We start from the raw sequence: 24,870 nt of genomic DNA, 5'->3' as shown, positions 1-24,870 counted from the left end.
AAGCATTTTAATTGAACATATATAGTAGTGCATGTAAACATGATTGTTTGGATAGTGTACAACTGCTTTTTGCTAGTTGTTGCTGTCGCCTAGTGCATTGAAGACTATTCTAAACGCTAAAAAATATGAATAGAAGAAGAAACAGAAACAAACTCTAAACAGTATAATGTGTTATTGAATAAGATCATAATAGTATTACAAAATGTAAAATCTTCTTAAATATTTATGTTTTATACTCGCAATGTATTACGTTTGAGAATTTAGTGAATTTAAAATTGAGACCTTTCTAAAATCAACAAATCCGTAAAGTGAATTTTTAACTAACTCTATTTTAAAATACGAATGATCAAAACTAGATTAGCTAACATTAGCTCTTCATTAGCTAACAGTTTCTGAATCTTTATGCTAACCATATCTATATAACCAATGAATAAAAGGTAAATTGTACAGCAACTGAACACACATTTTCTAATCGAGTAAAGCAAAAGATTGAGCTTCATTATGCAATCCCCTTCTGCCGAGCAAATCAAATTGACAAGTTTTGACTGACTTGCGACTGCAATGACCGAGCGCTGCTGCACTCACTGATTTCCCTTGTTTCTGCTTTCAAGATTGACATTGAGATTGTAGCCGGGGTTTCTCCGGGGGCCCAAGACCACCTGCCCCGGTATTCCCTAGTACCAATGCAACAGCCCGAACCAGTGTGCGATTGCCAAATACATCTCAGTTGCAGTGATTGCTGTTCTTGACGCTACAAACAGTCCCCGGAGCACTGCTCTGATCGACCCGGGACCCAACTACGAACAGGCAGCATCAACAGAGAGAACGGTACGAACGATGGTCGCAGGCCCTCGTTTACCACCTGCTGCGAGTAAATTTTATGCTACACAGTGGTAACTCTAACCCCGTCCGATGGGTTCCGACAGCTCTGACGGTTTGAAAGCTGAAGGTGGAAGCAGGCAAGCAAGTAAACTCCACTTATGTTACGGTTGCCCGCCCTTGCACCTACCATACCCCCGTACACACCGACCAGTTACAAACAAATGAAGGAAATTATAAATAATGGTCTTCGAAAATATGTATGTTTGCAGTGTTATTATTATTAAGACCCGCAGTGCACAGCGGCATTACAAGCCATTCAGTTGTACACGATCGGTGCCGCACCATACTGTACCCTCTCTCCATCATGCTGTAACAATGTCCCACAGGCAACGGGGCAGCACACACTGATGAGTTGTCATTTTTCTTGAGCGTTACAGACGGAAACCCCAGAAACAATGCTTGGCTAGGCACGGCGACCACGGGCATGGGACGGGTGTGTTCACAGAAGGATGTGTGTAAATATATTTTGTCGATTCGTCGTCATCCGTTGCAATTGATTTCGCTTCGACCGATTCGTCACTAGCGTCTGATTTGCTGCGTCTGGGATGGACATTGCCTGTGTCGGGAGTGCAATGGCGCACTGACGTGATATGCACCCCTAGTAGGGGTCTGTGCTGCGTTAACCTCTTCAGCAAATCGTCTTCGTGGAAGGTAGATTATGTTTTTTTTGTATCATTTGGAAAGATGCCACACGATGGCAACATTTGCTGCGACAAAGGTGCGACACTACGGGGTTGTAAGGTCACTTTCTCTTCACTAGCTGCATGTTATAAGGCATGTTTACAGTGTTTTATATACTATTGCATGTCAATATCTAATAGAAAGTTAGGATACAGCGCGTTAAGGGCAATACTCAACCAACCTACAAAGTGTGTAAGTATGGTAGAGTGTCTTTAAAATGATAACCAAACATGCAACTGTGCCGATGAGTCAGAGAAAACACACCAGCTCTGGGCAGAATTTATGACACACCATGAACACCATGCCAACAACATTCTGTTCTGCCAACAGACACACACACACTCTGCAAGCAGATGATGCTCCGGCGGCTGCTGCTGATGATGATGTTAAGCATATCAGTTCCATTTGTGTGACATTTTAACAACGCAGGCCCCCGGAGCTATCTGGCCCGTGGGAGAGATCTGCCTAATAAACCATCGCTCGCGGACAGATAGTAGCCATTAGGGAGTAATAAAATGTGCAAAAATGTGTTCCTTTCTAAAACACACGCGCGCTGTACCCGTCAGCTATCCGGACGCGTAGGAAGACACTTTGAAGCGCACAAATCCGCTGAAAGGGCAATTTAGATTGTGTGTGAAGTGGAAGAAAGGAATGTTGCTAGCCAAATTTACACACACTGTACCCTTTTTTTAAATGCCTGCTCGTATAAAGATGCTGTGCCATCCGGACACGAACAGGGGGGCTCTGCTGCTGGTGTGTTTGTCAGACATTAACTGAATCATGGTGAAGATTTGCAGCACCTGGCACTGATCTCGTAGGGGAAGGAGCACACTTGATCGTCTAATTTACGATTGGAATCAAGCGTCCGTCATCTTTCGATCGTTCAAACCGCACAATATGAGTACCCCCGATGGGGCTGTGCAAACGCGTACGTAAGTAAGAACTGGCCGCACATATGCATCGTCATGTGACAGTGTAATAATAGGAACGAATTTCACAACACACACATTGCGAGTACGAGCGACCACAGGTTTCTTTATCGTACGCAGAATCACGTCCCACCAGGCCAGTCGATGAAACTGAATGGAAATGTCAATCGCTTATCTAATGGCCCAGCCAGACGCGTGATGGACCGGACAGAGAGAGAGAGAGCGCGCAAGTGTATGGTCATGTGGCCACAGGGGGAATTAAATCTCAAATCTTGTCCGCGTGTGTGCTTGTGAATCATCGAGACACGCACTGGCACACGGGTTTTGCATGGTTGCAAGCGGAAAGGAAAGGACGACCACGAGGAGTAGACAAGGAAAATGTGATATCGTGGAAAAATAAAGCCACTCGCTGTCACCAACATACCAACGCGGGCAAACAACGACAACCTACCGCGGAGAAGAAACGCCACTCCAGTCACGTTCCAGAAATAATGAAATGCATCAAATTCAATCGCCTGGGGAATGCCGTGGCTTGAGTACGTGTCCGACTGGGTCGAAGGGGGAACCACAGAATGAATTATGAATTGAGCCGACATATTGGCAATCGATGTTCCAAAATTTCAACCATCAATATGGTGATATGCCGGCAACCGGATTGTACGGCAGATAGCTGATTGTATGACACATGAACGAAAAAAAAACGCACATAAAACCACGTAGACCATCAAACCTCGATGGAATAACCCCGAAACCGATATCTGGCCATTAGCACCGGCGAGGAAGCTACCTCCTCTCACAGGGGAGGATGTGCATGTGGGAAGGGGTCGTACGCAGCGCAATCATCTCCAGCGCGACATTTTGAAACGCTAAGCGACACTGGCTTTATTATGCCAGATGTTTTAATGAGTCTTGCAAACGATGAAAAATGTGCCTTCGAGTACCCTCCCTGGCCGATCCGGTCCACTTCCTGCGTGCGTCATGCGTACACACTCTCATCGAGCTGGGCCACTACTATGACGTGAGCGGGGCTTCTTTACCTTTCCGCTTAACACAGCGTTTCGCGTAAAATAGTCGCAGCAACAGTGCGCAAACATAATCAAGAATAATGGCTGCACTCTTTGAAGCAGCACCTTTTGTTTGGCTGTGTTTTAAATTCAGCTGCCATTGTACCGAGGGCGTGTGCATAATTTTCGAATAAAATCTAAATAGTAATGTTGACACGTTAGAAATTGTCTATGCGTAACGTGACGCGGCTTGCTGGCGGTGGAGCTGCCGGCTTCATGCGACAAAACGGCAAACACAAACCGTACCAAATTATCCAGCAAACAAGATAAAGGAAGCTTTACATGCAACAATTCAGGCAGCCGTTCGAGAAATGAGCGATAAAACTGCACACTACAGCCATTACCTTCATAATGATGGGACGGTGGTGGTAACTTCAGCGCGCACAGCCATTTGCATTCAACGTGCGGTGCGCTCTCGCGACAAAGTTGGCCTTTTTTTGGGTTTGAGAGAACGTAAAGTGAAGCAAAGTGTGCCATTGTTTACTGGTGTGCCCCTGAATCGGCGAGGGGATGCCGTTGCATAAAGAGAGCTACATAATATCGCGCTGTTTTCAGCCACAACCCACAAGGCAGAGGCCGTAGGTCTTGGCACGGCTTTTCCAACATCTCGCGATAAAATCCTTAGCAATTCAGGCCTACGTCTAATCTCGGAAAACTAGGCAAGGCAACTCTTGAACGCGAAGAGATAATCTCTCTACCATTCACGGGCGTAATTCGAATGAGAACGGAGGGAAATCTAGAAAAGCGGTCTACTGGCAGGGACTGGCAGGGGCAGCAGCCACACAAAGCCGTACTTTTGCCGCTCGAAGTTTGACATGGAAACGGGTCGGGGTCGCTTATAGCCGTCGTGTCGTGCCACCCCTTAAGTGTCAACCGTCCCATTAAAGGGTCTCAAAGGACCGGGACCGAGAGATAGCAACCAACCGTCGGCATAAATATTCAATCTAATTTCCAAACACCGAAACAAACAGACCCGACGCACAGTCTCGCTTCGCATATCGTTGTTGATGTTGATAAGGGGAAAATATTTTTGGGATAGCTAGTTTTTTTTTCTTTCTTCTTTGTATCGTTTTGTATTTGGCCAGAGGTTTTAGTGCCACCGCTGCGTTTAGTCCACGTTTAGGGACAGAGAGTTTGGAATTTATTTAAACCTCTGCGATGGCCGGTGAACCGAGCGTGTTTCTTGCGCCAACTTCAACATTCAGGCCGCTCCTGCCGGTGGTGCTACTGCTTGATGATGATTATAATTTAATCATCATTATAAATTCAACAAGACCTGCAAAACCAAACCTCGCTAGCGAGGGGTGCACCAGCAGCCGCCAGAGCCCAACGATGTGCGGAGGACGACCACTTCTGGGTGCGCTGCATCGCTGGGTGGGAATCCCTTTTTCCTTATCGCAGCTGCTTGAAATGAAGGAAGCCGTAAAATTGCAAAGAAAGGTCAGAGCTACATAATTTGTTGAAGAAAATAAAACCTGAATCTTTGGCTTGCCACTGGTCGTCGTCGTCGTCGCTGGTGCTTTCACGTGCGCTTGAGAATCGAGCCAAAAAGAAACTCACGCACACGCACACCGCGTATCCCTTTCACTTGGATGGGATGTTTTTTGGGGCTGGAAGGAGAAGAATTAAGTACGTTGTTTTTGGTTCATAATGTCACCGTGCACCGCGTGTCAGCGGTTGATTAAAGTTCGCCATAACCGTTGATGATTCAAAGCTCTTGCAAGCAAAATTCGGCAAAGTTTCGGCAAGCTCCAAAAGCTGAACATCGTTAATGACACATCGAAATGAGCCAAACACACACACACATAGTGGGGCCTAATGAAATTGTCGAACAGGCTGTGACGACTCGGCTCACGGCACAATATCTTTAACATAAAACTTTCCGTGTTGCTCAATTTCGTCCGCATGATTACCATCCCGGTAACTGGTAGTACACCTCGCCTGGTGGAAGCTACAATGTGAGGTAAAACACTTGTTCGATCCCCAACCGCTTGCTACCTCTACTACCATCCATCAGTAGGCTATTGCCATCAGAATTTCCAAGCCCGAAATTCGGCATGTTGTTTCGGAGCTATTTCGTCCTGGCGCCAGGAACTCGCCCCTCTCAGCCTTCACGGCTCACCGGAGTAGCGGAAATGTGTGTTTCCCCTGTACCGAGCGAGCCCTCTTGCCACCTGAAAACCTCGTCTCCTGCCGACCGACGTGAAATGAATGGTAATGGTAATTGTATGATTATGAATCGATTTAAATGTTGTACCGGTTTATCTGGCATTACCTACGGATATCGGCCCCTGCTTGCTGCACGTCGAACTTCACCGCGAAGGTAGGAAGGGGCCGACCAGAAAACGAACACCATAAGGTAGCAAATGATGGGGTTCGGAGCGCGGTTGTGCCATAATTTCGGACGCTAGTTGCTGAATATTCAGAGAAATTAAACCCTTGAATTATCTCAGCACTAAGGGAGAGTACTTTTTTTGAGGTTCGTGCTTGTTTATTGTTGCCCTGAGTTTGTGTGCGTTTGCAGCCTTTTAGCTCACTTCTTTATGATTGCGTTAGTGCGGTAGTTCGCGTTGCTTAATGCTATAGCGCCGACAATGTTGCACAGGGCGGAAAGTAATGGCAGCGGAGAGCGTTTGAGTGGAATGTACACGTAGCTAATGGCACATTGATAAGCGGGAACTGGAGTGGACTGGTCGCTTGTAAACAAAAAAAAGGGGAAAGGAAAGGGTTACAGCATTCAAATTGCCCGCCGATTGTTGGCGGAAGTATTTTACATATGTTCTAGTCGCCCCAGTCGCCACTGTGAAAACAATGCATGATTTATGATAAGTTGGCGCTGATAGCAGCTTGAATAACCAAAAAAACCAGCCCACTCTACTGTGTCTACGGGCTCATTTCCGGTGCAGTATCGGCTGGCGAAGAATTTTGTTTGTAAATGAGGTTTTATATTTGGTGGAAATGTGGATTGTGTGTTTTTCTGGGCTCGGACAGTTGTATTACACCCTTAAAAGGATCGTTATTAACGATTTCAGTGCATGCAAACCTCCAATTAGGAGCACTTACCAAACGAATATGCACTGTTCAGGATCCTGGTATAGACTCAGTGCAGCTTGGACAAAGAATATTTCCATTAAAATTATGGTGGTTGTAATTATATTAAGGACTTTAATTAATTAATTGATCTTGCTCGGAGCGTACAGCTCTAATTTAGCCCGTCCGTTTCATTACTTTCCCTTCGAACAGCTATCCATCTTGCAGTCGCCGCGGGGGGGCAGAGCTACTTTTAAAATGTAAAAAATCCCCAACAGCATATCATTACCATGCGCAGGTGATTAGCTTTTACGGCCACACCGGTGATACTCGTTCTCAAATCCTAGAAAACTACACTGAATAGCTCATCAACTTTAACGACATGCCAAAGATGACCGAATGCGCCCGACGCGGGACTACTTTACGTAATTTGATGCCCGTTTGAAGGTGGCAAGCGAGCCACAGCACAGCACAGGAAAGCGAATGGGGAGAGAAGGAAAAAAAGCTTCACATGATTGTAAAATTAGTTCATTTATATTCGGTTCGTTTCTGTCGATTTGCTCCCCAGATCCCCTGACAACCCTGGGACGGACTCACACATCGGTAACTATGGGATAGCTGACTGCTGCAGGGGGTGAGAGTAAGAGAGCTGTTAAAAAGTGGATTAGTGTTATTGGGTACCACACTGCAGCGATCCCCTCCTTCCAGCCCCACGCGAGTATTTCTCGGGGCGACTCATCCGTTCTGCTTATAAATGGCTAATAATCATAAAATTGGCTTATTTGGCATGAACAATTGGCCAATTTCAGAATCGGACAGCATTTTGCCAAAAAAAAACCCGATTGAAGCGCTGCTGCTGTCATTTTCACCGGCGACGAGTCGGTTGGATCGCTCGCTTTGCAGCGAATGTTTTATTTTCTGTTTTTATATTAGCTGCTTTCGTTCAGTTTTATTACACCACTGCAATATCATATTTCCCTTCCCTTTCTGGTGCTGGTGTAAAGTACCGGAAAAGGTACCAAACAAAACCCATTTGCTTGGCCCAGTTGTATGGTGACCTTCCTTATTCTATGGGTTATAGATAAGATGCTTTAAAGCGATTTGTTTTTACAACCACAGTCAGAAATAGGACTTAAGGTAGGCAGATGTTGATCTTGTTCGTTGCGTAAATGATATGCAAATGAAAGATTGAGAAATGATTTTCGGCTAAAATTGTGAACTGTGAAATGGTATAATTAGAGTTTATTTTTTATTATCAGTTTTATTTGCCTTGACGAATAGCAGAGATACAATCATGAAATGTTTTTTCATACTTCCCAAGGTCGGACGTATAAATTTGTTGTTTCATTTTGTCGAGATGATTTTCGAAATACTGCTTTGTTATAAATCGTTGTAGCCGAAATGTGTTTAAAGTGCCTGATTGACACGGTTTGGTAGTTGGAGAAAAAAAGGATAAGTTGTTTTAATATCGGACCCTTCGAACAATTGCTTACATAGAAAAATATTTCATCAACCCTGCAAATGGTATATTTATTGTCATATCACTTTAAATGAGTGAACTTGAAGAATGAATGAACTACAAACTACTCCTAATACTCGAAAGATTGCAACCATGAACCCAAAACCAACGTACATCAGGTATTATTTTTCTAGGTTAAATTCGCTAATTTAATTTATTGTTAAATTTCTCGGGCAAAAATCACAACTAAGAGATAATTTTGATCTTCCGATTAGATTGGAAATCATGCCTTGATTTCTCGACGCTTTTCCGGCAAGTAACCGTCACTAAACCCATCTTTAAATCCTTCCGAATATTCGTGCAGTTATTCTGCATCGTTTCCCCAAACCCAAACAATCCCCTACGAGACCGAAGCCTTACGATGTTTCGTAATGACAATCATCTCATCTTTCCCGCATGGTTTAAATTTATCCATTCATTGTACCATCGCCGGGCCACCGCCGGGACCTCTCGCCGTACGGTTGGACGTTCGTTCGTTGGCCCGTTCGCGTTCGTACGTTCGGCAGTAATCAAATCACTTCATCAATCTTTCTCGATCTTTTGCGCGAGATCTCATTATAGTCCAATTTCCCTTCACACTTCCCACCCACGACCCGGGTATTCCACCATCTTCCGCGGCCGTATTTTGCCGCCCCCGCCCTTGCTCGCTGTGAACCCGTGGGTCGATCAATTTCCCGAAGGTTAGAGCGCTACGGTACTACGGTGTGGAAGCGATATCTCGTTTAACCTAAAACCTCTGTACTCGTGTACCGACGACTTGAATGGTGGGGGAAAGATCCACGCACTGGTGATGCTGCAAAGTGCCAGCCAGTGAAGCAGGATGGGGATGGTGGAGCGATTCGAGCGGCCGACGTTGGAGGCGAGCGCACAATGTACGCGGCCGGGTCTTACTAATTTCACGAGCTCAATGAATCAATTTAATTTAATAACACACTCTTTTAATACCCTGCTTTTTCACCTCGACCACCATCACCGCCTTCGCCAGTCCTGTTTCGTCTGATCGTGCGCAACGGTGAAATTGCTTCGACCGGCGGCGCCAATCGAAGGAAAATGCGCAAAGAATTACGAGCCGAAAGGCGAACAACGAGTCTCGGCGTATATTAATATCGAGTGGCCAGTCTCGATGGAATGGCCGCACGATGCTTCAAACCAGACCCTTCCCCAACCCTGCGTGGTCACACCTACTCACACACAGGGCACTGGCTCGCACAAAAAAAAACACATTCAGGCACGGGCTGTTCTCACAAGCCGTTCGAGAGGTTGGGACGATATTCCCCATGGGGAGACTAACATAGAGAGCTAAAACAATCGAATGCTGGTTTCATGCTGGAACGAAACCGTGCGCTCCGTGCGGAATGCTATCGATCGAAAACTGATGTCTGAGTCATTGCCTTGGCTAAGGATGCCCCACACATTCCAGGAACACACTTATTCAAGGGGTAGGTCGAACGGAAAGAGAAAAACTAAACCATTTGTTCTGAACAAATCGATAAGAGATAAAAAAAGATTGTGCTTCGCACACACAAAGTTCCCAACATTTTTCCCTTGTTTCCTTCAATAGTCTCTAACACAAAAGGCTGACATTAAGGTTGCTAACGATCTATCGTTCAATGGCATGAAGGTTGGGTTTTGTTAAGCCGTTCCATCTTTTGCAAAAATTCCGCACAGCATGAATGATGGGGAAACCAGGCTGGGATGATGGTAAACGCATTACGGAATGAAATTAATGAAGTTTTTTGTGTGAATAATTTTAACGCTGGCAGATGAATAGCCCTTACCTAAACGGCTTTTTAAAGTCAATGCCAAATGCGAGCAAGAAAAGAGATAAATTGTCTGTTCAGTTTATTACACATTGTATGAAATTATACCAAACCGAGAATACAGTATTGGAAGCATTTCAAACAATGACTTGTTTCAATAAATAATCTGAGAAACCAACTCTTACATCAATGGGTTATTATTGTTAATTCCACATGATTTAAAACAAAAACATTTTAACAATTGAAATTATAGATATACTTTAATCTACAACTGAGAATCTATGACCATGAAATAGGAGGGATACTTTTGAGACTTTCTACTTGAATGTCTCATGTATTTATGAGACAGTTCAGTGGCCAATGTACAATAATTGAGTGAAAAGTAAGACTATCCTTAGATCACTATAATTCATATGATAAATCAGCTTATCAGGTTAGTATCATCCTTCATCACATTTGAATATCAAACAAGATAATTTCCAGTCCATCAACTTCATAGATAGAGAAAATGCCAAATTATTTATGATTTGTGATTTTACCATCAAATCTGAAGTGATAATCCTGTAAGATTTGTGAAAAAAAAAATCCTCATTACACAAGTACATTATGAGCCTTTTAAACTTTTTGTAAGACTCTATCCAGATCACAATGAACTGTTTAAATAAGGATACAAACATTCGTAACCAAAAATTGTATTATAGTTCTACTGTGGCTGCTTCAGGATGAATAAAATCCAAATCCTTCTAACCACAACTACTACACTAGAATAATTACTAACAGAAGAAGATTAGAATATCAGTAAATACAATTATATAATGTAAAAATAACATGGAAAACCATGGAAAAGTATTTCAAAGTTCGTTCGAAACAGATTTTACAGAGAATACAAAATATTAAGTTTGACGAAAAGATACACAACGGCGAACCATTTGTTTTTATTCGTCTGTTTACCCATTCAAACCAATCACTTTTCCAACACCAAGACTCATAAATTCTATACTGTGCTTAGTGGATTGAACCACAATCATTTAGCCGGGTCATGCGGGCTCTGAAGGCTGTTCTTTAATAACCTCCATCGTTCAGGTAACTCATTTCGTTTGCATACTAAGTGTGTTTGTGTGGCTGTATGCATCAACTCGAGCCTGAGTGGTTGAGGCTGCTTCAAATCGAAGCTCGTGCAACATCTTAACAATACGGCACACGGCAAACAACCTTTGAATCAAATGCTTGTGCGCTCGTTTCAAGAGATGACTCGCGAAAGTGATTTGTTTTCTTGTCTGCGGCAGACTCTTCGAACCACTCATTTACGGCCTTTTACGGATGCTGCATCATTTCCCGGTGGTGTGGTTTTGACGGAAAGAAGCAAACCGACAAGAGCATACGGCCGCCGCTGCCCGTTTTTGTGTCTTTATGCTCAGGCAGGGGGTTGAAACTCAGTCGAAATTGTATGATGAATGATGATTGAAGCAGACACGATGATGATGCAGCATCCACACACCGAGAGAAGAGGTACACACAAAATTGCGTTCTTGAAACGGTGAAACCCCCCGCAGCTTCACTTGTAAACGCACTTTTTTCCAAAAGTTTGGGTATTGCATTCAAACTTAAATGAGGTAAATTCGGCAACATCCGTAGAACATTGAATTATTTCAATGTTTCATTGGGCGAATGGCAAATCTTTTCCATAACATGTGGTCTAATGCGCCCGCATCGGACACGAAATAACCAAGGCCGCATCGGATTCCGCTGGGAAATCCTATTATCCTGTTTTGCGAACGCATTCAATTGTTCGTTCCACACACGCAAGCACATGTCCGTAGGACCCACCGGGGAGTGTTTCTGGGCTCATTTATGCTACAGAAAATAAATCTCGGCCCTGCGTAACCCACGGGACTGGCGGTTGTGCGTCTAAACGGAGAAAGGATCCGTGCAGCAGGCACTTCTTCGGTTGTGCGTGCACTCGTGGCAAGAATAATTTCTAATTACTATGCCGAGTGGTTTAATTGCGTTAAAGGAAACATAAAAGCCCGTCCTTCGCCATTAATTGATCCTTCCGAAAGGCTTTCCCTCAGCCGGAACGGATCGTGCTGTGTGTGTGTGTGTGTATGTGTGTGTGCTTCCCTTCCAGAACCAATTCATCTCGCCGTTGCCAGATCAGTGTAAAAGCCCACAGGGCTTCCCGCTCTCTTTCTCTTTCTCTATCACCCCCTCAATTTCAATGCTATACAACGCCCATTGTTATGATGTTTTTTGTACCCCCTTTTGTCCTTTCCTTCACCCTTGGACTAGAAATGCTTCGCTCCAAACCACGACGGCACAGGATCGGGGATGTATTTAAATTCAATACTCTCAGTGGTACCTTCAGGCTGGTTTCTCTCTCTCTCTCTCTCTGGCTATGCTGGAGCGCAACATAATCGTACCTTTGAGTGTTAAAAATTTATTACTACTCTAGCTTATTTATCGATCGTTCCATTCGATTTCCTACCCATTTGTGCAGCAGCATGTGTATAGGTGTCAGAAACGATGCGAGGATGCGATGGCAGGGGTGGCCAGGGGTGAAGCCCAACACCACACAAGGGCATTGTGTAACCGTTTCCTCGATCGATCTCTCTCAACGTCCGATCGGTTACGGTTGTATTTTTATTTCATTTTTTTTTAAATTCCATTCTGCCCTTAGCACGACCCTAACAACGGTTCCAGTCTTCGCAGTTGTGTGAATGTGTTGCTGGGCTTACAAACCTCAATCCAACAAGCAGCATATGGTTAATTATGAAAAATGATTGATTTCAGAAATAAAATTCTCCACAGGGCTATATCCGAACACAAATCGATCGGCCCGTCCCACTTCGCCCCGTTATTGCCCGTTCGCGCATTTGTCTCGGTTCGGCTCGACAGTTAAGAGAGATTGCTGCAAAATCATCCATTTTAAGGCGCACATCCTGGCTGGGCCCGGCAGTGCGCCGCTGAATTATGAAAAGGAATGGTTCATAACGCCAACTCACCGGCCAACAATCAATATTTTACACGCCTGTCCCAGTTCTGAAAGATCCGAGCGCGGAAGAATCTCAGAAACTCGAAAACCAACGATTGAAGAAAAACACCCGACTCCAGCTTGTACGGCACCACTAATGGATCGTTTTTGCAGCGTACGCTTTTATTCGCTTAAATTAATTTGCAAGTACTATTAACTCTTGTTTCAATCTCAAGTTCCCGGTTACTCATATTTTGTGTGCTGTTCTACAATTTATAAAAACAAAAAACAAAACCTCGATACGATCGATTTCTTTGATGTTTTACAGCACCGGACCTATCTGTACATCGGAGTGTTGTGTTCGTGCAATCGCAAAACCGATACTCACTTACAGTAATAGCAGCTATATCCTGAAAACTGCCATCCATAAATCAATCGCAAACAGCATACCAATTCCATTTTATGGCATCAGAAAACTTCAAAGTTCCATTTCGTTGAACGGTTACAAATCTCCCGCCACAAATCACATGTATTGCACTGATGTGATCCCTTCTTCTCCTTTCGCTGGCTGGCTTGTAGTAGTGGTGGTGGTGGTAGAGGCATGCAGCATATGATGGGCAAAGGGAAAGGCGAAAAAAAACCCGAAGAGCAGTGTGAAATGACTGCAATCCATCGCCCTTGATATCCGATACATCACGCGACCATTTCAACACAGCCAACAGCATCCCCGAAATTATGTTTCCCATCCTACTTCCACGCCTCCCCGACCCGACTGCCATAGAATCTGAGTAAAAAAAAAAACACAAACCGGAGCAATCACTTTTCCTCCCTTCTACCCTCCCCCCCTCACCCTGTTTTTACCGCACTGCAATCGAGTGACGCTTCCCCTTGCCAGTGTTCGCCATCGGTACACGCGCCAGAGTGTGCATTTGATTTGGATGTGTTTCCGCTGGTTTCAAACTTTGCATTTGCAGAGCCTATCGTTTTTCTTTGATCTTCTCAAATCGGGGCTAAGGATTACAGGGAAGGTGTGCTGAAAAGCGTTCATACCGCCTGTCGGCTGCAAAATTCCGTACCCCGGTGTGACGGCAAACCGTGACATGATTGTGTGTCAAAAAAAGGTGTGAAAACATTACATTCGCTTCTGTTTTCTTTTCACTTCTTTTTTTCAAGAGCATGATTTTATCGAAGGGACCTTTCTATCTGTGTTTTGTTGGTATCACAGCAACGAGAAAGCCGTGTGTTCGCTGATATTAATCATACCCGGAGGAGTTAAGAGAGTGCTCAGCTTTTAAGTAAAACGAGAAGTTTGATGTGTTGCTTGTTGTTCGTGTTTCGTTTTTTCCAAACCATTTATCACGATAACGATTTCAAATGGAAAACGATGCTCAATGAATATACATGTGGCTTTCATGTTACATTTAAGCTTTGAGGTTTATGATAAGTGTCGGATTAATAATACAGTTTTTTTGCTAATACTCAAACTTTATAAGATTTAAAGTAAAATTTTCACTTATTGGAGTAAAAAACGAAAATTTCAAAAAGAAACACGATAACATCAGCAGTATCTACGATATCTGCAACTATTATAAACAAACACATGTTCGTTTAAACTCTCTGTATTTAATTCCTTTTGTTTAATATTTTCGCAAGTTTGCTATCAAACGTCAAAAGCTCAACTTATTTTTACTTTATCTCTACATATTTCTACTTTATTTAAATTGAAAAGATTTACACTATTCATTCATCTATTTTAAATAGCGTAGCAGCATTATTTTTTGGTACATCAATTCATTAATTGATTGATTTATTTATTTATTCAAGACATTTTATGGGTCTAATACTACATGAACTATGACCCTTGCACCTTATTGCTACGTATTAAAACTATGTAAGATTGTAGTATCCCAGTTTCGAGAGTCTGTGTTGTCAAATTAAAGTTAAAAGTTTCGAAAAGAGCATTCAATAGTTTACAAAGTTTCAAAATAGAGTCGTTGTACGAAGCTATAGTTCCTACGTACATTCTCATTTCAGCTTGGATACAAATACAATCGGTGCAGCTTTGCAGCGATGTTCAAGTGATTACAGCCGTACATCGTGTACGGTAGTCGAGCATGTTAAAGTTATCTCTCCAAGGTAAGCAACGATGTAAAATCCGCAAGAAGAATTGATCATTAAACTATAAGCTATTACAGAACAAAGAGGAAGAAGAAAACATACTCCACGTCAAATTTATAAAGAATATCTCGGAAAAATATTTTACATTTACATTTTCCCCGAGATTACTTTTGTATTACGCGTTGCATTGAATGAAATGAAATCAATTATATGTTTATTTAAATATTAATAAAATACTGTTTCAAAAAGATCAAACCCAATGATGCAGAGGTAAAGTCCCTCGACGTAATAAGAAGTTCATGTTGGATTTAAATATCATACAGAAAGCGGAACTTAATGTCCCACTATTTCCCATAGCGAGTTTACCCAATCAGAATGTTCATTAGTTTGATAATTGGTATTCCCTGAGTATAACAATAAAGTTTAAAATAATAATTAAAAAACAAAATGTATTTTAACCAAACATCGCACCGAACTATTCATATCTGATAGTGCAACTGCGAACCCATTTGTAAGATAATCATTATAAAGCACGTGTCGAAATGCTCGTCTAAAACCCTCGGTCACGAATTCGACACCCTACAGTTCACTTCGCAGGATAAGATGACAGGCGCAAACAAAGTAACTAATTATTAAGCCAAACAAACTACATGAAGCCCGAAGCCAGTATAGGGCCCCGCACGCATCATAGATTTCCCTCACATCCGCGTGCCAACAGAAATGATGCACACACACACAAAAAAGAAAACAAAACTACAACCCCTTAGGATTGCGTCAATCACCTCCCTATAACACCCCTCGAATCGAAGAAGACGCACTAACAGCACACACACATATCCTTGCTGTTCGCGGCCTTGCGACTGTGTTGTGGTTCGACTCAAAACGTTGTGCCACAGAAGGAACGGTCCGTGACGAGAACGCATTACCCGTTAGAGCATACCCGCTGCGTATAGGTCCAAACTATGATAAGAATTCTAATTGTAACTAATTAGGCACAGCCGTGCTTCCTACTAATCACGGCTTTCAATCCGGAACGAGAGCAAGATGATGATGGTTGGCGGTGGTGCGTTCATACTTCGACCCGTACGCGTTCGATGCACTTTGGCTCACCGGAGATAGGGCGTACAGTGAAAAGGGGTGACAAGGCAGCAGCCTGGCGTGGTTTAACATGCAGAACCCCACCACCAGCAAAACAGAGCAGCCAGAGAGCGAGTAAGTGAACCGTAATAAATCATGGATGTCATATTAAATCGTATTACGCCACACTGTTGTTGTTGGTGGGTTCGGCTCTGCAGCCAGCGCACGCCCGCTTACGACCCCCGTGTTTCCGGACAAACAACAGCGCCGGTGACCGATTTGTCGTTTGTCGATAGCAGAATGGTAGGGATGGTTATTTTGCATCATCTAGGACACAGTAACAAGCAGACGGGAGACCTCGTAGCTGCTAGGTGCTTTATTGGAACAACTGATGACAACCGATGGCAGACGCTTCGTCCTAAGCGATCAAAAGACCGACGAGGAAAAGAACGACTTTTCCAACGTTACAATAAACCATTACAGAAAGGCAGGCAACGGTTCGAGAGGGGCTAGTTCTTTAACCGCCTTTCGTAATCGCGTAATCGTATCGGTAAACAGGCGAGCAAATCGGAAACGGTAACGTTATTACGCGAATGCAAATAAACGTCCGGAACTGCCGTCGTTGGACGATTTTGTTTTCTTTCGTTTTTTTACTCGTTTTGTGTGAGCAAACGTGTGCGTAAGCGATTGCTTAAATATGATAATTTACTGTTTCCTTTCCATGGGTAGGATTTTCGTAAAACCTGTTATGATGACTTGGAATGGTTCTATGCACTATTTACGATTGCAGCAACAATGTGAAATGTATTGCGTACTTTTATTATTTCCTCTAACGATTGTTTTTCCATTCCACCCCTATATGGTGCAATTCCCAAACAAAAGCCTCACGGCAGTGGTCAAATAATTTGCAAAACATTTTGCTGCGTTATAATGTTTGCGCAGTTGTCGATGCAGCCATGCTGTTGTACTGTTTACAAGCGCACCTTCAGCCGTTGCGCCACCGCTTACCGCAGCAACGCAGCAAGTCCGCAGCTCATCAATAAACGAGAAATGGAAACAGTTTTATTTGGATTGAATTTGACGCTGAGGGAGGAGAGTAAAAATTGGAGCAGTAAATAGCGGGATTACGTGGCGGTTCGGGAAATCATTACCGGTCCGCGGGTGCCTTCCACACTGTGCGCGCTCCACCGGGATCAATAGCACCGACCCGAGGGGAAAAAATGTAGGCACGACCATTTCGATGCGCTCAGCGGGCAAAGGTGAGTCAATACTGGAGATCCCACCTCTTTACCTCCCTTTGCCCCGTCCGCCAGCCGGTGTTGTGGTGGCAGATAACGAATCCGTCTGTTTATTGGTGCCATTAAAAACGCGAACGCCGGAAGTTGAGTGCGCGGCGACGAGTGTGCGTGCGTGCCCGCCTGCGGAATGGTTGTAGTAATACGATATTGCGGTTTATTGCAGTACAGGGCAACATTGCACCATCGCTTTTTTTCTGACGGGCTCGTCATCGCTATGGCATGGAATCGAGTAACTATGGATAAATTCAATTTCCGGCCACTACACTCAACGCATTGCGACTCGAAGCGTGGAACGGTATCGCGGGGAGTCGAGCAAGGACTTACCTGGCGGTGGTAATTCGCTTGGCAAACGAACCCGATGAGAACGAACTGAAGGTAGAAAAAAGATGATAAATGAAACACCAAACCTGCACCCAATGGCACGAAACACAGCAGTAACGGAACAATTAAGAATTTCTACTTGTCATACCATAAAGATTTATTGGTCCTCGTACATAAATCGTGCTGGATTGGCCCTTGGTTTGGATTTTGTTAACAGTCGGTTTTAGAGTTTTTAGAAAGGAATGGTTTTTGGTTTTTATTTCGGGTTGCAATTACAATGTGCTGGTATAGGCATTCACACAGATGCAATTTGAACTTCAAACAGTATTTTGTAATGTATAAAATAATATTACTTTCAAGATCAACAAATCCCTTGATGCGCATGATTTGTTCAGTAACCCTTTTTAATAGCATTATATTACATCAAAAATTTACAATTCTTGAAGAAACCAAGCTACACGACAATGCTCATAAAAGAAATTGTTAAAACCTGTGACTTATTGTAACAGTTAGGTACATATCGCATCTATTACATGTGCTTCAATGGATACGTATTGCTATTCAAATAGACAAAATGTGCATAGCGCAATATTATAAACAAATACAAAAAAACCGAATACCATTTTACTATTAGAGCAGGAAGTTCTGTCAATAAATCCAGAATATCAATTCACAGTCTGATCGCACTCCAACATTTCGACCGTTTTTGCGCGTGTTTTTCAATCTCATATCGCTTCTGCACGCGCTCAACTAGTCCATCTCTGGTCGATTTATCATCCAGTGATAAGGTTTTCATCAAGTGTACAAACCCCGCAGCTTAATTTCCATCCGAAGATTGAATCAAAACCGCATCGTGCCGGGATCATATACATTCAATCTCGCGTGTGTTAGTGTGTTGTTGTTCGTTTCTTTCTTCATCATGGCCGAATCCTGCCCCTCCTGTGCTGCTCCTGTGACGAGTGATGACTCCTATAAGTGTGTTGGCTTCTGTAATACCACTTACCACTTTGGCTGCTTGAGTGTGTGTGAGGTGGTCATGTCCGAGCTGAAACGTCCTGACTCACAAACTCTTTGGATCTGCACTAGCTGCAGTGAATCACGCGCCGGCAAGGGTTTTTCACCTAATGGAATGCTAGCTGCTCTTTCAAACCTGAAGCTGGAGCTTCTTGGAGAATTTGATCGTCGTCTCACGGACGCCTTGGACGCAGTCAAGAAAGATGTTCTAGCCGCGTTCCACGCAACTAATGCTAACACGCACACTACGTTACTTACTGCTCCCCCTGGCTTACCGCTTCTAACGAATAATTCTGTGGCCACTCCTATAAGCTCTCGCCCCGGTGAGCTCGATCGTAACTCACAAAACGCACCATCCCGAAATCCACCTAAGCGGAGGCTTGTTGATTTTACCCCGCCGGATACCAACCCTAATGCCCCACTGCTCACGGGTACAGCGCCTATATCAACATCGTCTCGTGCCGTGTTGACAGTCCCATTAAGTGATACTAACTCTAATAGGTTTTGGTTATACCTTACCCGCATAGCTCCGTCGGTCACAGACGTCGAGATGAAGGAAATGATAACAACACAACTGGGTACTGATGACGTCATCATAAATAAGCTGTTGCCCCGCGACCGCGATCCTAGCACTCTCACTTTTATCTCATTTAAAGTAGGGATGTCGCTTGAGTTCCGAGAAAGGGCACTCTCCTCTCATACCTGGCACAAAGGAATAATATTCAGAGAATTCATCGATCACCGTTCATCCGCTGCTCAAAATTTTTGGCGCCCACCCACACGACAACTGCCACTAGATGCCCACAATCCATCCCAACACACTTCGCAACCGAATCCAGACAACGCAGAACCACCGATCGAGACACCATTCACGATAACATCAGACGAATAACCTCCGTTACTCCGCTTCACGACAACAACACAGTCCATCAAGCCGCCGTATCATCTCACTCTCTCACCATCTACTATCAGAACGTGAGAGGATTACGCACTAAATTACTCAACGTGAGACAAGCCCTGGCTGAGAACAATTTCGATGTGTACGCCCTTACCGAAACATGGCTAGATGACTCCGTGCCTTCCTCTCTCCTTTGCGACAATAATTACGAGATCTATCGTTGTGACCGTTGCTCAAATACCAGTTCTCGCTCTCGTGGAGGCGGTGTCCTGATAGCATGCTCATCCAAGCTCACTTCGTATTCAATTTCGCACACCTTCACGTCACTGGAGCTTTCATGGGTATGCATCAAGTTCGTTAATTTATCTCTGTTTATTGGTGTCATCTACATTCCACCTGATCGCAGCTCATGTGTAGAAATCCTGGATTCACTAAATGAGAGTGTGTGCCTCATTACGGAACGTATGAAACCATCCGATCAGTTACTGTTGCTCGGAGATTTCAACACTCCCTCTCTCTCTTGGCTCCCGTCGCCGACGCTACCACTTCATTTCACCTCGACCAGCACCTCTACGGGAAATGCAGCTCTCATTGATGGAATGTCGTTTAACGGCTTGCTTCAATTGTCAGGAGTAAAAAATTCTCGTGACCGTCAACTTGATCTTATATTCGGAAATACGATCGCTGCCGAGTTATGCTCTTCAGTGCTGGAATCACCCCTACCCCTTGTGGCGCTTGATCAACATCATCCTGCACTTGAACTATCCGTTAAGTTTGCAACCCCCGTCATCCAACAACATCAACCTAAATCATACCGATCTCGATACCGAAGATTTAACTTCCGTAGAACGAATATAAGAAAGCTATGTGATATCATCTTGCAGACCGACTGGTCTTTCATCGAACAATGCAGCAACATCGACGAAGTAGTATTTAAGTTCAACAATGTAATCACCTCCTCCTTTCCTCTCTGCTGTCCACTCCTGAAACCCTCCCCCAGTCCCCCGTGGTCGAACAGGTCGCTTAGGGCTTTGAAGGCCGATAAAAACCGCACTCTCCGGGCATATAATCGTTCGCGTCATCCATATTTCCTACGGATCTATAAATACGCAGACAAAGCTTACCGTACATATAACAGTGCCTGCTACGCGTCCTATGTTGTGCGCCTACAGGACCGATTCTCGATGGATCCAGGGTCCTTTTGGCGCTTTGTCAAATCCCGCACTTCTAAATCGGAATATCCCTCTACCATCTTCTTTGACGACGAAGTCGCTTCCAGCACTCAGGACAAATGCAAACTTTTTGCAAAATACCTGTCAAGTGTGTTTGTCGATCCTGCCACCCATCAGTTCCCTGTATCCGAAGGACTTTCTACAACGCCTCCCGATGTTTTCTCATGCAACAATGTGCCTATTACCACGCAAAGTGTCCTTGCCGCCATGAGTAAACTGAAGCCTTCGTTCTCTCCTGGTCCTGACGGTATTCCATCTTCCATATTAAAACAATGTGCAACGTCTCTTGCTCCCCTTCTGTCCCGTATTTACTCCAGATCAATCCAAGAGGGTTCCGTTCCCACAATATGGAAATCTGCATTTCTTATTCCCATTCACAAAAAGAACGATCGCTCTTTATGTTCTAATTACCGCGGTATTGCTATACTATGCTCAATGTCCAAAATTATGGATTCGATTGTTCATTCGTACCTGTCTCCTATTGTCTCCAGCTATATATCTCCTCTCCAGCATGGCTTTATGCCCAAAAGATCCACCGTTACAAACCTTATGTGTCTATTATCTGTTATATATCCGGCACTTTCATCCGCAAGCCAAATTGACGCTATATATACCGATATGAAAGCAGCTTTTGATAGCATACCAATCAATCTCCTGTTAGCTAAGCTTGAGAAACTTGGCTTCGGAGGTTACCTTTTAGATTGGCTCAGATCTTACCTTTCTGGCCGTTCCTACAAAGTACGTGTCTGTGATAGTTTCTCTGAAACATTCGCAGGTCTCTCTGGCGTACCTCAAGGAAGTGTGCTCAGTCCTTTGCTTTTCATACTGTTTGTCAACGACTGTGTATCTGTGCTCCCTCAAAATAGCTGTCTTCTCTACGCCGATGATGTAAAAATCTTTTTACCTGTTGCCTCACCTCATGACTGTAATGTCCTCCAGCATGCGCTGGACAAATTTTCTGATTGGTGTTGCCTCAATGGTCTCCGTTTATGTCCTCAAAAATGCTCTATCATATCGTTTGGTCGTTCATCCCACAAAGTTCTCTGGAACTACTACATTTGTGGCTCTCAACTTGTTCGCGTCTCATCATTGAAAGATCTCGGTGTATGGTTGGACGAAAAATTACTGTTTAATGTACATGTCGAATTCGTCCTAAAAAAAGCCAACAAAGCTCTTGGATTAATCCTTCGTTTAGCTTGCGAGATAAGAGATCCAATGTGCCTTAAGTCCTTATACTGCTGTTGGGTCCGTCCCACTCTTGAATACGCTGCAGTCGTTTGGTCTCCACCTGGTATCACTGCCATGGCTAGGCTAGAGAAAGTCCAACGCAAATTTACCCGTATTGCCATTCGTCGCTCCCTTCCCAATCAGTTTTCTATTCCTCCATATCATGTCCGTTGTCGCCTGCTTAATCTGGAACCTATCCAAGCCAGACATTCTATCATCCAGTCCCTTTTTGTTGCCAATCTTCTCTCCTCTGATCTCGATTCCCCATCTCTCCTGTCGCGTATACCCCTTTATGTTCCGTCTCGACCCTTACGCCCGAGAGCCCCCCTCTACATTGAATTTCGCCGAACCCGTTACGGCCAAAATGACCCACTCCTACGAGCGTTAGCCACCTTCAATGACCACTCCGATCTCTTCGACTACCATATCCCACCCTCCCGTTTCCGCTCCCTCCTTCGCAACACTATCTCCCTTCCCGCTCCATAATTCGTTAACCCGTACATTCCTTCCCCTCCTTAGTTTTTAAGCAACATATTGTTAAGCCTTTGGCGGACAATTTAATTAAATAAATTAAATTAAATTATAAAAAAAAAAAAAAAAAAAAAAATCCTGTATACTGGTAAAAGGAATCATAGGTGCTTTAGCAACGAGATGATCCTTCTAAAAATATTCGATCATGATACACAAGACACAATTACTACATTGAAAATCAATTTCAAACGCAAAATTGCACATTTTTGTGATCATGATACCGTACTTTATACGACATTTTCGAAATTATTAGTTGGCTACATAAACAAATAATGCAAAAATGCAATGTTAACAACAGTAAGAATGCAAGTCGAATGTTATAAACAAGAGTCCAGTGCTTATCATGAAAATCCCATGGAGAAACCGTCACAAAGAAAAGTTCTTCGGTTACCGAAGCCATAACCATACTACATTCAAGTGGCGTCGACCTAGCCTGTAAAGTCATTTACACACATGGCTGTTTCTGATGATAGAAAAGGCGTCAGCATACGATGTAACAAATAAACACGCATAATATTCATTTTAATGCTAACTACCATTTTGTCCTTCTGATTAACAACTCCCATTTAATTAAGGCTCTTAATGTGACTGTGTAACATTCACTGAAACTACCAAAAGCTGAAAGAACTTCCAAGCGAAAGAAGCTCTCCACAAAACACAGCCCCCAAGTCCACCTGTACCGGTGCAGTTGATAAATGAGCTTGGTAATTAATGAGAGCAACATCGTAAATATTTCCCTTGCACACTGAAAATGACTGAACGCGTTTTTTGGACAGTCATTCGAACCTAAAAAACTCCAACATTAGTTTTTTTTCTCATTCTTACAATTACCTTTCGTACTTTTAAGCGCCCCAGTTTGACAAAAAGAAATATCACTAGCAAAGTCAGAACTCGGACCATATTGCCGGATTGCTGTTAGTCAGACCGCGACAGTAGCGCGTTTAAGTTTTAAACATCGTTACAGGACGGGACAAGGAAGGAAGGCGCATTACAGAACCACCACCGACCGGATGCAAACCCTTCTAATGACCATTTCGTGTACTGTCCAGCGCGTGCACCGACCGAGGTGGTCCCGGCATTAGGGGCCTGGTGTATATGTGTGTGTATGTGTGTATGTGCAAGCAATTTAAGTTACCCAACGGTGGCGCTAGCAACTAGCAGACACGGAAAAACGCACTGCCCCGTGTTGGCAGTGGTTCGTTTCGGAGCCGCGCCGTTAGATAATTTATCGCTACCGTTTCTGGTGGCACCGTTTGTGCGGGAGCAGCTCCCGATCCCCATACCATTGGTTGCCCGCTGCTCCACTCTGCTGTGATACAAAATAAAACAGGAAAAACCAACGGCAACAGAACAGAGCTCGGCAGCAGCGCAAGCTGAACCGAGTTTTGTTGCCGGCGAGCGAACCACAAAGTTTTCCTCACGTTCGCCTACAGTAAGGGAAATATTTTATAGACGACTTTTACGATCGACTTTTATTGTTTCTCTTCCGGCTCTAGTGGCTTTGCCGGCGGAGCAGCGAACTTCCAATGTGTGGGAGGCACGCTCCTGCCTTCTCCGTCTGATGGGAAGCCGTCGCAAAAAAAAAACCGCGCCGTGAAGTTTGTGTTGAAGATTCTCGTGCTCTTGCTTCGTGCAAGAGATTCATACTTCATTTTGTTTGCCTTCCCCTGCCACAGACCGTGCCAAACCCGTGACGAAACTTGAGCCACCGCCCGGTAACCGCTTCTGCTGGATGTTGGGTAAGTGAAAAACGCACCAACCTGACAAGATGAATGGGCGAGCAATGGTGGAGGGTAACCCCGATCGATTTACAACGATCGATCGTCTTGTTTTAACGTCTTGTTACGAGTTGTGCCTTTCATTCCGCTTTCGATCGATCGAAGGCGAATTTCGGTTTGTGGGCGAGAGCCAACCGTACCAAAGCGGTTCTATGTCTGTGTGTGTATGAGTGTATGTGTGCCGTAAAAGCATAAATCCTTCAAGATAAATCATCGGAAGTAACCTCGGAGCGCGCTGCACTGTTCTCGCTTTGCGCTTTCATTTCAGACACGTCCTGTGTCTGTTTGCTCAGAGTGTACTGGAAGGAAGCAAAGGGAAAGCGAAGAACCTCTACCATATCAGCTCTTAGAACATAGCCCAACACATAGACACATACACAGAGTATGTTTAGCACTTAGCCAATGTATCCGAGCGTATGTCAAGCAACGAAAACAAACGCTAAAACGAATGAACACGCACAGCCAGTGACACGTCGAACCTTCGCCGTCGTGTGGTTTATGTGTGATTTTTTTATTTTCTAAGTACGTCCACAGTTTGAA

The 24,870-nt window shown here is 44.0% G+C and overlaps 1 protein-coding gene across 3 annotated transcripts in view; it reads right to left on the bottom strand.

Annotated features, from left to right (window-relative positions):
- The window catches only part of LOC120949703 (mpv17-like protein), a 143,430-nt gene that overhangs the window by 59,318 nt on the left and 59,242 nt on the right, over window positions 1-24,870 (bottom strand). Inside the window, exon 1 of one of the 3 annotated variants that reach the window (XM_049605322.1) lies at window positions 19,184-19,273. The exons of the other annotated variants lie outside the window; for them this stretch is intronic. The gene's annotated coding sequence lies outside the window, so the exon portion shown is untranslated. Of the gene's footprint in view, window positions 1-19,183; window positions 19,274-24,870 lie in introns of those variants that run through there. 3 annotated transcript variants of the gene reach the window in all.

The sequence above is a fragment of the Anopheles coluzzii genome, chromosome 2 (genome assembly GCF_943734685.1).
Source record: "Anopheles coluzzii chromosome 2, AcolN3, whole genome shotgun sequence".
NCBI lineage: Eukaryota > Metazoa > Arthropoda > Insecta > Diptera > Culicidae > Anopheles > Anopheles coluzzii.
The sequence above is the reverse complement of the archived record's forward strand: the minus strand, read 5'-3'. Positions and strand labels throughout refer to the sequence as shown.